This window comes from Penaeus monodon, unplaced genomic scaffold (genome assembly GCF_015228065.2).
Source record: "Penaeus monodon isolate SGIC_2016 unplaced genomic scaffold, NSTDA_Pmon_1 PmonScaffold_1979, whole genome shotgun sequence".
In the NCBI taxonomy this organism is placed as follows: domain Eukaryota; kingdom Metazoa; phylum Arthropoda; class Malacostraca; order Decapoda; family Penaeidae; genus Penaeus; species Penaeus monodon.
This window is the reverse complement of record NW_023649470.1, coordinates 17,039-27,038: the sequence shown is the minus strand read 5'-3', so window position 1 is coordinate 27,038 and position 10,000 is coordinate 17,039. Positions and strand designations below refer to the sequence as shown.

At 63.0% G+C, this 10,000-nt stretch overlaps 2 pseudogenes; both read left to right on the top strand.

The window, feature by feature from the left end:
* The first annotated feature begins 3,872 nt into the window (after positions 1 to 3,872).
* On the top strand, positions 3,873 to 5,902 carry LOC119569918 (annotated as a pseudogene).
* A 1,629-nt stretch (positions 5,903 to 7,531) lies between these two features.
* The window catches only part of LOC119569920, a 5,634-nt pseudogene continuing 3,165 nt past the window's right edge, over positions 7,532 to 10,000 (top strand).

Here is a 10,000-nt window from a genome sequence, read left to right as displayed (position 1 = left end):
CCCCCCCCCCCCCCCCCCCAGATCGAGGGGAGGAGGAGAGGAGCAGCAGCAAGCTCCCTTTCTTTTTTTTCTTCTAAAACCGTGCGTTTGTGTGTGTGTGTGTGAGTGTGTGGGGCCCTTTTTACAAGAAGGATCACCTTTGCACGTTGCCAGCGGGCCGGCTTGTTGGCCCCTTTGCCTCCTCTGCGTCTCTCCGCTCTGTCTGTGAGCAGAACAGGAGAGACTCGCCGGGTCGGCAGTTTGTTTGGCCTCTGACGAAGAGAGGTTTTCTTACCCATGTTCCCACCCCCCCCCCCCCACCCTTCCCGGCACTTCGCGGTGGCGGAGAGAAAGGTCTTTCTAAATAATTTTTTTATTTTTTATTTTACTTTGTCGCCGTCATCGGTGATCTTCTCCTTATCCTTTTTCTTTCTTTCTTTCTTTCTTTCTTTCTTTCTTTCTTTTTCCTTTCCTTCTTCTCTCTGTCTTTGTGTCCCAGCTTGCAGAGAAAGAAGAAACAACAAGAACAAGAACAAGAACAAGAACAAGAACAATAATAATTAATAATAATAATAATAATAATAATAATAATAATAATAATAAATAATAATAATAATAATAATAATAATAATAATAATAATAATAATAATATAATAATAATAATATAATAATAATAATAATAATAATTATTGATGATGATGATGATGATGATGATGATGATGATGATGATGATGATGATGATGATGATGATGATGATGATGATGATGATGATGATGATAAGAAGGCAGGCAGGCAGGCAGAATGTGTAAAAATGCGCGAATAGCGCACACGCCATCGGCGTCGGGGGCCGCTCCTGTCCATGAGCACCGTACGGTTTCCAGGGCCCTTTGTGGACGACGACGACGACGACGACGACGACGACGACGACGACGACGACGACGACGACGACGACGAGGAAGGGCAGGCTATTTTTACTTGCGGGAAGGGCGCGGGCGGGGGAAATGACACCGGCGACCGGCGCTCCCCAAGAAGCCGGCACACCGGCTGCCGCCGTCGGCAGCCCAGGCCAAGAAGCCAAGAAGCGGACGGAAAAGGCCCGCCGCCTGGGTTGCCTTCGCGGGAAGCCGGCACTTCGGCTCCGGCGCGCCGGGGTCGAGGGGAGCGGGATTCGGTGTCGGGGGGGGGGGGGGGGGGGGGGGGGGGGAAAGGAAGGGAGAACATGGGGTGGGGGGTGGGGGGGGGGGGGGGGGGGGGGGGGGGGGGGGGGGGCGAACATTCTTCCCGCAAACCCGTCCTCCCGGTGGGACAGGAGGAGCAGGAGGACCTGTTTGCGGTCGTGCTGCCTGAACGGCCGCGCCGACAACCTTATGGGCAAGGCTGGTCCTGGCCCCCGTCTGCTGCTGGGCGGCCGGCTGCCGGGGCGGGCCGAGCGGGAGCGAGAGTCGCGGGGCGAGGCGGCGGCCACCACCACCATTGGCTGTCGCGGTGGGGCGGGGAACGGAGCCGGGCGGCCCCGGCGCGGGCGTCGTCGGCGGCGGCGGGCCGCGGGTCCCCGTGCGTGCGGACGAGCAGGTCGCGGTGGGGCGGGGAACGGAGCCGGGCGGCCCCGGCGCGGGCGTCGTCGGCGGCGGCGGGCCGCGGGTCCCCGTGCGTGCGGACGAGCAGGTCGCGGTGGGGCGGGGAACGGAGCCGGGCGGCCCCGGCGCGGGCGTCGTCGGCGGCGGCGGGCCGCGGGTCCCCGTGCGTGCGGACGAGCAGGTCGCGGTGGGGCGGGGAACGGAGCCGGGCGGCCCCGGCGATTGTGGTGGGCGAACGGCCGTGGCGACAACTGTAAGGGAGATGAGGTCGGGTCGTGCGAGCGAGCCAGCCAGCCAGCCAGCCAGCCAGCCAGCCAGCCAGCCAGCCAGCCAGCCAGCCAGCCAGCCAGCCAGCCAGCCAGCCAGCCAGCAGCCAGCCAGCCAGCCAGCCAGCCAGCCAGCCAGCCAGCCAGCCAGCCAGCCAGCCAGCCAGCCAGCCAGCCAGCCAGCCAGCCAGCCAGCCAGCTCGATCTTCCCTAGACCGGGCCCGGCGAGCGACGGGCGTCCCCGCCCGAGCGAGTGGGGTCCGATTGCCGGGCCCTGCTCGTCCCCCGCCGGCTGGTCTTGTCTCGTTCCCCCCGAACGGGCGTGCGCCTTGGCGGGCGGGCGAGAGCGGGGCCTGTTTGCGGTCGTGGTGGCGGAACGGCCGCGGCGACAACTATAAGGGCAACGAAGGGGCCGGTCGCGGTCGCGGTGACGGACGGACGGGCGGACGGGCGAGGCCCGGCCCCGGTGGGCAGAGCGGCCTGTTGCGCGGACCGGATCCCGGGTGTGGTCCGCTGGCCCTTCCGTGGCCGGACGGGCCTGTGTGTGTGTGTGTCCGGGCGCGGTGGGCGGGTTCCCTCCGGCAGGCAGCTCGCGGCGCAGCCGGGCGGTCTCCGAGGCCGGGCAAGTCCCCCTCGGAGGCAAGGCTTGAGGCTAGGTGTTGCGGGCCCCCGTGGCGTCGGGGGCCGCGAGGGGGCGTGTTCCCTGAGGGGCGGCAGGAGCGGGCCCTGTTTGCGGTGGTGTTGGGTGAACGGCCGTGTGGGCAGGTATAAGGAGGGACGCGTGGCTGCGTCCCTCCGGCCCCCCCACACCCCTTCCCTCTCTCTTGCTTTCCCCCTCCCGCTCCCGTTCGCCGTTGTGGTCGGGCTGGCATGGAGGCGTGTGCGGGCGACCCGTCGCCTCGCCTCGCCTTGCCTCCCGCAGCGCACAGCAAAGGTCGCGGGCTCGCGCCACGTTGCCGGCCGGGGGCCGCCGGGTATCCATTCCCCGTGCCGCCCCCGTTGAGGTCGGTTGTGGCCGTGCCCTTCACAGAGGCGACCGCTCCATTCTAGACGTTCGGAATGGTTTCCGAGTGCCGCCCCCGCGCGGCCTTCCCCTCGCGACGGTAGAGCTCCCGCGGTTCTTCTCCCCTCGGCCACGTGGTGCCGATAGCGCGGAGCTAGATCCCGGGTTGTGACACCCTTGCGGCGAGAAAGGAAGAAAACCCCGGCAATCACACACCCCTTGCCGCCTTGCGCGGAGTAAAGGCTGGGCCGGAGGGCCCCCCTCTTTGTGGTTCTCGCTTGCTGCGCGTGTTTCCGTTTCCATCCGATCCCCACCGGGCGCTGTGGGTAGCCGGCATCCCCCATTCCCCTTGCCTTGGCCCTTTCGCGCGCGCGCGCGCGCGCGGGCGAGGCCGGGCGGGCGGGGCTGCCGGCCGGCTCCGTGTTCCCGGGGAAGGGGGTCGGGGGAAGAAGGAGCGCCAAGCGCGCCCCCTGCGGAGCGCGCGCGCGAGTTCCCCTGTGGAAAGGGGTGGGCCGGCCCTTTCAGCATGCGATGGAGGGATGGAGGGAGGAAGGACAGAGGAGGAGCGGCGGGCAGCTGGCGCGGCGGGCACCCTTGGTGCGGTGCCTGCCGTCCGTGTGCGCCTGCCCCGCCTTCCCTCGCCACCTCTCTCCCTTCGCTCCCCACCTCGCTGCGGCCGAAAGACGATGGCGAAAAAAGAGAGGAGAGAGACGATGAAGGGCTCGCGCCCGGGTGGGAGGCTGCCGCGGCCGTTGTTCTGGCCCGGCGACGCTTGTTCTCTCCCACCCCTGCGTGCGGCGCACCCTAAGAGAGAAGAGCCGATGATGAAAGAAGCCATCCAGCATCGGTCCGCCCTCTTTCCCGATCCCGGCGAGAGTGCGCGGACCGATCCTGCGAAAAGCCGAGAAGTGCAAGGCGGAGAAGAGAGCGAGCGAGCAGGCGCGCGCGCGCTGCGTGCTGCGTGCCGGCGCTCCTCCTCTTCCTCCTGCGAGCACACACACACACGAACGATGGCGACCCGACGGGTCGTTTGTTGTTGTCCAATTCTACCTGGTTGATCCTGCCAGTAGTCATATGCTTGTCTCAAAGATTAAGCCATGCATGTGTAAGTACAGGCCGACTTAAGGCGAAACCGCGGACGGCTCATTAAATCAGATATAACTCATTGGATCTCTGCCGAACCGCACTACTTGGATAACTGTGGTAATTCTAGAGCTAATACATGCCTTTGTAGTCTCCGACCGCGAGGGAGGAGCGCTTTTATTAGACCAAAACCCTCGGCGGCCGGCCCTTCAACCGGCCGGCCGCGATCTCCTTGGTGAATCAGAATAACTTTGGCCGAGCGCACGACCCCTCCCGCAACCCGGGTTGGGTCGGCGCCGCGTCCTGCAGGCGTCTGCCTTATCAGCTCTCGATTGTAGGTTAAACGCCTACAATGGCTATCACGGGTAACGGGGAATCAGGGTTCGATTCCGGAGAGGGAGCCTGAGAAACGGCTACCACATCTAAGGAAGGCAGCAGGCGCGCAAATTACCCACTCCCGGCACGGGGAGGTAGTGACGAAAAATACTGTTGCGAGCCCCGAACGGGGCCTCGCAATTGGAATGAGTACACTTTAAATCCTTGTACGAGGATCGAGTGGAGGGCAAGTCTGGTGCCAGCCGCCGCGGTAATTCCAGCTCCACTAGCGTATATTAAAGTTGTTGCGGTTGAAACGCTCGTAGTTTGACTTCTGCTCCGGACCGGCGGTCCGCCTTAGCGGCGGCTACTGCCGGGTTCCGAGCTGTGTCCCCGCCGGCGCGCACGGGGTTTTTTTATCCCCTTTAAACCGGGTGTCCCCCTGTGGCCGGCACGTTTACTTTGAAAAAATTAGAGTGCTCAGAGCAGGCTGGTCTTTGCTTACAGCCCGAATGGTCGTGCATGGAATGATGGAACAGGACCTCGGTTCTATTTTGTCGGTTTTTCGGAACCCGAGGTAATGATTAATAGAAGCAGACGGGGGCATTCGTACTGCGACGCTAGAGGTGAAATTCTTAGACCGTCGCATGACGACCTACTGCGAAAGCATCTGCCAAGGATGTTTTCATTGATCAAGAACGAAAGTTAGAGGTTCGAAGGCGATCAGATACCGCCCTAGTTCTAACCTTAAACGATGCTGACTAGCGATCCGCCGCAGTTATTCCATGACCCGGCGGGTAGCTTCCGGGAAACCAAAGTCTTTGAGTTCCGGGGGAAGTATGGTTGCAAAGCTGAAACTTAAAGGAATTGACGGAAGGGCACCACCAGGAGTGGAGCCTGCGGCTCAATTTGACTCAACACGGGGAAACTCACCAGGCCAGGACACCGGAAGGATTGACAGAATGAAGGCTCTTTCTCGATTCGGTGGGTGGTGGTGCATGGCCGTTCTTAGTTGGTGGAGTGATCTGTCTGGTTAATTCCGATAACGAACGAGACTCTAGCCTGCTAAATAGTCGACGGGTCTCTCGCCCAGCCTTCGCCCTCGGGCGTGGGCTCGGGTTCCCCTAAACCCGGCCGTCGCGCGGGCCTCCGCCGTCGGTTGGTTAGCGCCGCCGGCGGCGCGCCCCGCGGCGCCGGAAACTGGCGTCCGCTTCGCAGTCTTCTTCTTAGAGGGATAAGCGGCAGCAAAAAATATACTAGCCGCACGAGAGTTTGAGCCATAACAGGTCTGTGATGCCCTTAGATGTTCTGGGCCGCACGCGCGCTACAATGGAGAGTTCAGCGAGCTGTCCCTGCTCCGAGAGGAGCGGGTAACCTCGTGAAAGCTGTCCTTAAAGGGGATTGGGGCTTGCAAATGTTCCCCATGAACGAGGAATTCCCAGTAGGCGCAATTCACCAGATTGCGCCGATTTAGTCCCTGCCCTTTGTACACACCGCCCGTCGCTACTACCGATTGAATGGTCTAGTGAGGGCACCGGACTGGCGCCCTTGGAGCCGCTACCGCCGCCTCGGCGGCGGCCAGCGCCCTCGGGTCGACGGAAAGGTGTCCAAGCTGGGTCATTTAGAGGAAGTAAAGTCGTAACAAGGTTTCCGTAGGTGAACCTGCGGAAGGATCATTAACGAGTGCTAGCAGCAGCAGCAGCACCACCACCGAGTAGTGGTGCCGCCGAAAGAGGCAACTCGCGTGCAACCCGAACGATCGGACGGACGGACGGACGGACGGGCGAGGGCCAGTGACCAAGGGGCGGAGACGGTCTTGTCTCCTGCCGCGGTCCACCTCCCAGCTCCTCGTCCCCATTTCCTCCTCCTCGTCCGCGGGGGGCTCTCGGCACGGCTCCCCGGCCCTTTTCTCTCCACCATCCCTCCCTCCCTCTGGCCGGCCGGCCGGAGGGAGGCGGGGAGGAGAGGAGGGGGCCGAACCCAAAAGTCTTTGTCAGCCCCGCCTGGGTCACCGGGGCCTACGAGGTCGGCGACGGCGCCGGGCGCGAAGCGCGCTCGGCGCCGTGGGCTACGCGTTTTCTCAGAGCGCAGGTTACCCTCCCCTCCGAGGCCCTTTTTGAGTGGGAGGCGATCGAGTAGTGTGTGTGTGAACTCGAGGAAAGAGAAACCCAGCAAAGACTCTTAACGGGGGATCACTTGGCTCGTGGGTCGAGGAAGACCGCGGCAAGAAGCGATGTTTTGGTGGCTATCGCAATTCTCCCGTGATTCCATCGACGTGTCGAACGCACATTGCGGCGGCCCTGTGCCTTCTTCGAAGGACGGCTGCCACCTTCCCTCGAGTGTCGTGACGTTGCCTCCCGGGAGACAGTACGGACGGCTGCGGACTGCGGCGGCGGAGGGCTCCGGTCCTCCTGCCCCTTTCCGCCCGTTCTCCGGGAAGGCCGCTACGAGAATCTCTTTAGAGTGAGGCGAAACAGCGCCGTGTAGGTGGCCCCCTTTCGCGGCGGCGGCTCTCTCTCTCTCTCCCCCCCTCATCTGAGGGCAGGAGAAGGAGCAGGAGCTTCCGGCGGCGGGGACTCCGCAAAATGCACAACGGGGGGTGTTTTGGGGTCCGGCGGCTTCTCCTCAAGCCTGCCGGCTCCACTCAAACCCGTGCCGGAGGTGCGGCGGCGGCGGCGGCGGCGACTTGCTTGCTCGCTCGCTCGCTCGCACGACCATTCCGCCCTGGGGAGTTCGCCGGACCAGAGAGGGGCGGGTTTCGTTGGAGGAACTCGCTCCCGGGTCCGGACGTTCCCTTAAGACGCTTGGAGGGCTCGCTCTCTTCCGTCGCCGTCGGCTCGGACGGGCGGACGGACGGGCGGACGTACCTCGTCCTCCTCCTCCTCCTCGTCCGGCCGACTACCGGCCGATTGTTGGTCGGGACCTGCCTGCCACTGGCCCAGAAAAGGCGAATGTTCCGAAAAGAGCCGGAGAGGCGCTCTCCCAAAGCCGTGAAAGCCAGCCGTCCGGTGCACCCCCCCCCCCCCCCCCGAAAGGAGAGGAAGGGGGCCGGGGCCATCCGGCCGTGCTGGAGAGGGCAAGGGCGCACCCTGAGATCGCGAGACCGCGTAGATTGGGGCCCTCTCCGCGCCACGAAACCCCCGCGTGAGGTTTCGGGGCAGGCAGGGGGGCGTGGAAAGCCGTTAATCAACGGACTAAGAGAGCGAAATGATCCCAAAGCACAAAACAAGCAAGACGACGGCGACGGCGGCGGCGGCGGCGGCGACTCGTTCGCCCGCTCGCTTGCTCGCTTTTTGTTGTACGTACGTCGACCTCGAGTGGAGGGAGATGACCCGCCTAATTTAAGCATATTAATCAGCGGAGGAAAAGAAACCAACCGGGATTCCCTGAGTAAGTGCGACCGAAACGGGAAGAGCCCAGCGCAAAGCCTCGCGTCCCCTTCGCGGGGGGCTCGAGGGGTGCTGCGTTCGGGAGAGGTCCTGCACGCGCTTCCGAGCCGCCTAAGTTGTTCATGAATGACTCTCATACCCACGGAGGGTGTCAGGCCCGTGTGGCGGAAAGGGACTTCCTCCTCCTCGTTCGCGGGGAGGGGGGTTTCGGGAGTGCGGAACGGGCCTCTCCTTAGAGTCGGGTTGCCTGAAACCGCAACCTAAAGCAGGTGGTAAACTCCATCTAAGGCTAAATATGACCACGAGACCGATAGCGAACAAGTACCGTGAGGGAAAGTTGAAACAGAACCCTGTAGAGAGAGTTCAAGAGAACGTGAAACCGTTAAGAGGCTAAACGGGCGGAGATTCGAAGATCGAACTGGGGGATTCAGTTCGTCGGCCTGCCGGGAGACGGCAGCGGGCGTGGCGACTTCCCGTTCCGGAGGCCTCGGCCGAAGGAGCCAACGCGGGGAGCGGCCCCCGCCGCCTGCCCGGCGCCGGCGGGCGATCTTCCCCCCGCAGTAGGTCGCCGCGACGCGTTGGGGACACACGGGGTCTGAGGCCCGGGTCCTGGTAGGAACCGGCGGCGCGTTCGTCCTCCGCTCCTCGTTGGGCGGGGGGCGTTTTCCAGCGCGCCCGTCCGGGGATCCCCCGGTGCCCTCGTCTTGCCCCCCCGACGGTCTCTCCTCCGGGGCCTGCCGGGAACGGGGGACTGGTCCGAGGCCGCGGTCGAGCCTAATTCGCTGGCTCCCGCGCTTCCCTTTCCCTCTCCCGCGTGGCCTTCGCGGCGTGCAAAGAGTCGGTACTCCTCCCGACCCGTCTTGAAACACGGACCAAGGAGTCCAACATGTATGCGAGTCAATGGGCGCGCTAAACCCACGGGCGCAATGAAAGTGATCGGGCCGATCCCTCGGAGCAGCGGGCGGCCGCGCGCACCCGGACGGAGTGACTGACTTTCCTCCCCGGGACGGCGCGGGCTCCCTCCCGCTCCCGCACGCCCCGCACGCCCCTCACCGGGCGGCGGGGGGGCGCAGGTCCGGGACTCGCCATGACGAACGGTCGCCCCCCGCCTCGGCGGGCTCGGGCGGCCGGATGTGTCGGCGGGTACCCAGAGCATAGATGTTGGGACCCGAAAGATAGTGAACTATGCTTGGCCAGGATGAAGCCAGGGGAAACCCTGGTGGAGGTCCGAAGCGTTTCTGACGTGCAAATCGATCGCCAGAGCTGAGTATAGGGGCGAAGACCAATCGAACTATCTAGTAGCTGGTTCCCTCCGAAGTTTCCCTCAGGATAGCTGGCGCTCGCTTCGAACGAGTTCCATCCGGTAAAGCGAATGACTAGGGGTGTTGGGGACGAAATGTCCTCAGCCCATTCTCAAACTTTAAATGGGTGAGGTGCCGGGCTTGCTTCGCTGAAGCCCCGGACGAGAATCGGAGTGCCTAGTGGGCCAATTTTGGTAAGCAGAACTGGCGCTGTGGGATGAACCAAACGTCGAGTTAAGGGGCCTAAATGGATGCTAATTCCGATCCCATGGAAGGGAGTTGCTTGCTATAGACAGCAGGACGGTGGCCATGGAAGTTGGAATCCGCTAAGGAGTGTGTAACAACTCACCTGCCGAAGCAAGTAACCCCGAAAATGGCATGGCGCTCAAGCATCCTCCCGATACTCGACCGCCGGGCCACTATAGGCTGCGTCGAGGAGGTCTCGAGGCCCCGGCGAGTAGGAGGGCGCGGTGGTGAGCGTAGAAGGATACGGCGCGAGCCGGTCTGGAGCCGCCACTGGTGCGGATCTTGGTGGTAGTAGCAAATGCTCGAGCAAGCCGAACCCTCGTTGACCGAAGCGGAGGAGGGTTCCCCCGCCAACATCGCTTGGTCGTGGATAAGTCGCCCTTAGCCCGAGGATAGCTTCCCTCCGATCCCCTGGAAAACGCCACAAAACAGTCGAGAGCTCTTCTTGGGATCTCCCTGTTTTGGAAAGGGGTCGAGGCGGCACGAGGCCCGAGCAGCAGCAGCCAGCCCAACCCGGGCGGGCGGGCTCTCGTGGGCTTGTCGGGCCGGCTGCGAACGGTGTGGGGCCCTGATGATGATGGTTTTTTGATGAGAAACCACTCTCAGGGCCTCTCGCGGCCGGCGTCTTGGCCACGGCCTTTTTTTTGCTCGCTTGCTCGCTTGCTCGCTTGCTCGCTTGCGCTGGCCGGCCACGCCAATCCCCCGCCTCAGCAATTTGTCTGGATCCAAAACGACAAAGGAGAAAATGAAAGAAAGAGAGAAATGCAAAGAAACGGTCCAGTCAGATTTCGGGCTAAAGGGAATACGGTTAAAATCCCGTGACCTGCCCGTGGGAAGACAG